This window comes from Diceros bicornis, chromosome X (assembly GCF_020826845.1).
Source record: "Diceros bicornis minor isolate mBicDic1 chromosome X, mDicBic1.mat.cur, whole genome shotgun sequence".
Taxonomy (NCBI): Eukaryota; Metazoa; Chordata; class Mammalia; order Perissodactyla; family Rhinocerotidae; genus Diceros; species Diceros bicornis.
Window position 1 is genome coordinate 119,580,997 of NC_080781.1, and position 5,272 is coordinate 119,586,268.

Below are 5,272 nucleotides of genomic sequence, written 5' to 3' on the forward strand. Positions count from 1 at the left end.
GTGTGAACTGCACAGTCCTGGGAAGGACTTGGGGATGGCTCTGTGAACCTGGATTCCCACTAAGGGTGACCCAATTTCAGGTTCCCTGATGCCTCTCTCCCATGCCCACCGCAGCCCCCTGTCATGTGCACCCTTATGTATTCAGGCTAAGGCTTCAGGTCAGTGTGCTAATTTTGGATCCCAGCTCCCCGGCTAGCCTTGGTCTTAGAGGCTGGCTTAGATTACACATTCCTGCCCTGGAGAGCAACCCCCCTCGAACAAACAGGTACCTGAATACCTCACATTGACACACACACACACACACACACACACACGCACACACACACGCACACACACAGAAGCATCTTCCACCCAAACTTCAGAAGCAAATTCCTGCCCAGGGCGGGGGAGAAGGAGGGAAAGGCAATTGAGCCCTGGGGGACAGCTGGGCAGCTAGCTCAGCTCCTGCCAGGCACTTTTCCTAGTAAGGCCATCCTTTGGGCGACAATATCCAATTGAAGACACAGCCTATAGGGAGCTCCATGACTGTTTCTCTTATCCCCGCTAGCAATGTCTCCAGAACTCTTTTGGGGGATTGTATTTAGAGACCTACTGGCACTCATTGACCGGGTCAGCCAGCAGCTGGTGCCGGCCTGCCTACCTCCCCTCTCCATTTCTCCTTCCTCCCCAATAGCTGTAGCTGTACCCACTGAGATAAGTGATTCAAATATCCCTAATCGGTCATCTCCCATAATGCTGTGTGCAGCCTAGGGGTGCCCTTCAACAGTATTTGTAAGCTTGTAGCCCCCAACAACCCCCATGCCATTTCAGTTGTTTCTCCAATGGGTTGGATGAATTCTAGCTTCTACAGGTAGAGGACCGTGTGGGTGAGTCCTCCAGGATCCCATCAGTTTGTGGAGATGGGCTTCCCTTGAGTGTGCTTCCAAAACATGCGTGCATTTATTTCATGAGTTATTACTGAGCTCATAGTATGTGCTAGACACTGTGCTTAGTCCAGGAGAAGCAAAGTTTAAAAAAAAGAGAAAAGGAAAGGAAAAGAAAAGAAAAAGAAATAAAAAACAGACAGAATTCTCTAAGGGCCTCAGGATTCAATGGGGTTAGAATGCCAGTATTGTGCTTCCTATGTGCCAGGCACTGTTCTGAGTGGTTTACCAGCTATTAACTTATTTAATCTTCAAATCCTTGAATAAGGAATATGAGGAGTATTATCCCCATTTTACAGATGAGGGAGCTGAGGCTCAGAGAGGTTTCATGATTGTAGTGAGTTGATTAGTGTCCCCCAAAATTTAAGTCCACCTGGAACTTTAGAATGTGACCTTATTTGGAAATAGGGTCTTTGCAGAAGTAATTAGTTAAAGATCTTGAGATGAAATCATCCTGGACTTAGGGTAGGCCCTAAGTCCAATGACTGATGTCCTTATAGAAGAGGAGAGGACACACAGAAACACAGAGAAAAAGGCCATGTGCAGATCGTTGCGGATATTGGAGTTATGTGTCTATAAGCCAAGGAGTACCAAGGATTGTAGGCAACCACTAAAAGTTAGGAGAGAGGCATAGGACCATTTCTCCTTCACAAGCTTCAGAAAGAACCAACCCTGCAATGCCATGATTTTGGAGTTCTTGCCTTCTGAACTGGGAGAGAATAAATTTCTGTTGTTTTAAGCCATCCAGTTTGTGGTAATTTGTTACACCAGCCCTAGGAAACTAACGCAATGACTTACAGAGCTAAGATTTGAACCCAAACAGCAGGCTCCTGAGTCTGTCCTCTGAACCCTAGGGCAGGGATTTGCTCCTGGAGTTTGGATGAAAGAGGCCTGTGTGTGTGTGTGTGTGTGTGTGTGTGTGTGTGTTCTGTCGTCAACAGCCAATAGCCTATCTACTACCTCTCACACTCAGTTGGGGAAGGTGGTTGGGGAGCCTTCACTGGTGACCCCAAGTGAGTAATAGCCTGGGCCCCTCCGAGCCCCAATTTTCTCATCTGAACAATTCAGAATTTGTGCTAGATGGTCTTTAAGGCTCCTTCCAGTTGCGACATTTTATGAGCCTATGATTCATGGTTTTGGGGGAGACGTGGCACAGTGACAGTAGCGAGAGCAGGTTGTGGATGAGGGTATAAAGGACATGCATTATGTGTAATTGATTTTCAAAAAGCCTGTGGATAAAAACCCTGTTATGGAAAATTTTTCATTACCTTTCCCTGTTGTTCTCTTTATGTCTGTTTCTCTCAGACTTGCTTCCCTCCCTCCCTCTCTCGCACATGCATATGCATCCGTACACCCACACACATGCTCAGAGACTCCTCTCCGGCCCTGGAGAGTAAGTTCATATTTATGAATTTCAAACTGGTACAGAAGGAAGGTGCCAGGGTATGAGTGTCCAGCAGTCACTGCCAAGAAGAATGGCATTGTAGGGGCCAGGGGGAGGGCTCCAGAGACTTGGGGCTGGAAACAGTGTTATTAAGTATGTTCATTAATTAGCCCAAGAAGGAAATGACTAATAAATTGATGTAAGGAGGCTGATGGCACCAAACCACTTGGTTAATTAAAACCACAGAGTTCTTGGAGCGACTCTGAAAAACCCCTAAGGTTCGAAGTCGTCGATAGGAGGCAAATAAAGAATAAAGCCAAGAGAGACCATTCAGGGGGTAATGGTTGAAGGGATGTCTCTTGCATGAAGAGGTGTCTAAGACTGGGAAACAGACAGACAAGATACTGCAATTCCAAAAAGTCTTCCCTGATATACCTGCCCTTGGTACTAAAAGCTTCCCAACACTTGCATGCTTCTTTATGAAGGGTGAGGTGCCTGTGTGTGTTTTAGTGACCATAGTTGTTTTCCTACCAGCCACTGGGAATGGGTCTGGGTGTAGGTCCAGAGCAAATGAGAGGAGCTACGGTGCCCCATGAAAGCCGCTAGATATTGGTCAGATGGAAGGGCATCTGAGGGTCTTTTCTGTTGTCAATAGCCAAGTGGCATAGAGCCTCCCAGGCTGGAATGTACCTTTCCCTAGATGAGTACCTAGAAGTTCTTTCAAGTGGAATGATGAGAAATGACTTTGGAAATTGGCACAGCACCAATTTGGGTTCTGGGTGGCCATCTGTAGAACATTGACAGGTACCTCACAGCTTGTATGCAGGGACCTGTCCTTAAGGCTTTGTGTCTCTTGGCAGAGTGGTAAAGTACAAATGCTAGAAATCTGGAATCAGACTAGACTTGGCGTGTCACTCAACCTCTCCAGGCCTTAGTTTTTTCATCCATTAAATGGGAGTAATTATAGTGTCTACTTCATAGGATTGTTTCTAATGTACAGCATGGTAACTATAATAATACTATATTTGAAATACTTAAAAATTGTTAAGAGAGTAGATATTAAATGTTATCACTGCAAAAAATATGGTAATTATGTGAGGGAATGGAGGTGTTAACTAACCTTATTGTGGTAATCATTTAACAGTATATACAAGTATCAAATCATCACGTTGTACACCTTAAACTTACGTATATGTCAGTAATATCTCAAAAAAGCTGGAAAAAATAAAACTATAGTATCCAAGGGAAAAAAACCATGGATAACATACCATGCTTGGCATATAGAAAATAAATGGCAGCCTTTGGCATTTTCAACTAGACATCTTTTGTATACCTCAAACTTGGCATAACTCATAACTCCCCGACCGGTATATTCCTTATCTCGGTTAATGGCATCACCATTAACCCAGTTTCTTAAACTATAAACTTAAGAGTCATTCTCACCCCTGCTTTCCTTCAACCCTCGCATTCAACTGATCAAGGTCTGGTTCCTCTTCTCCATCCTTGTTGCCCCACATTGCCTCTACACTAGTAGAGACCTTCATTGTTCCTCACCCAAACTATTGCAACAGCCTCCTAACTGGTTCCCATGTCTCTGTCTCTTCCCTCTGCAGCCCATTCTCCACAGTGTAGCCAGATATGCTTTCCAAAACACAAATCTGATCATGTCACTGTGCCCCAGGTTAAAACTTTCCATACTCTCAATTTCTTTAAAGATCTAATCCGCAATCCTTATTTTGTCCTTCAAGGAAATTCACGATGCTTTTCCTGTCAGCCTTCTGTCCACGCCTCACAGATTCTGCACTTGAGCCTCATTGAATTCCTTTCCCAAACATGCCATGCTACTTCACTTCTCCCGGCCTTTGCATGTGCTGTTTCTTTCCCCTGCTCTTACTTGTTTAACTCCTACTCATCCTTCACAGCCAGGCTCAAATGTGCCCCACTTTGGGAAGTCCTTCCTGTCCCTCCCAAGGAGACATTTTGGTGCCCTCCTTATACTCCCAAAGGACTTATTCAGGCCTCGTGTCCAACCCTACACTTACTCTCTAAAGACTGTCTATTTATTCCACTTGTCTGAGTGCTTCCCAGCCCCCTACAGTAGTCAGACTAAGCTGCCACAGTCCAAGGAATAGAATCAAGGCATCCGGCTGTGGCCGGTCTGTGTCCTAGACTCTGCTGTTCCTGTTTCTCCAAAACAAACCCTGTCACAATCCCCTAGGGAACTTGAGAAACATAGAAAATCCAGGTGACAGGAACTGATGTTGAACAAGCTGGTGCTACTGGATAAAATCTTCTCATAACAAGCCCTGATCAGCTTCCTGTCTTCAAGATAAATGACCCAGCACTGATGGCTCTGCAATTACCAGCTCTTCTAACTCAATGTTAGGACCCCTGCTTTTGGAAAACCAGCAGCTTAGGCCCTCTCTGCCCAACCCCTACCTAGGTATATGTTCTCTCTGGTCTCTATTCAAATTCAATGAACAGGTGTTGAGTGCCTGCCATGCGCCAGGTATCTTGCAAGGCATTTTAGAAACATGACCTCATTTAATTGTCATAACAACCCTATCTTGTGGATATTCTCATTTCCATTTGAAATATGATATGGGGCCTGATGGCTCCAGAGGTGGAAGGACTTGCTTAAGATTATCCAGCTAATAAAAATAACAGATATCATTTAGTGACTACTTACTATGTGCCTGGCACTGTATAAAGTACTCTATGGACATTGTTTTATCTATACAACAACTCTGGAAAGTAGCTGATATGATCTCTATTTTAAAGTTGGGTAATATGGGACTCAGAGAGATGACGTGACTTGACCAATATCTCGTGATTAATAAGTGACAGAGCTGAGACTATGAAGCCATGTCTCCGTATTTAGGTCTGGTAATCTTTCTACCATACCACACAATCTCTTTTTCCTTCATCAGATCAGAGTTCTCCAAGTAGAAGGGCTGTGTCTCCC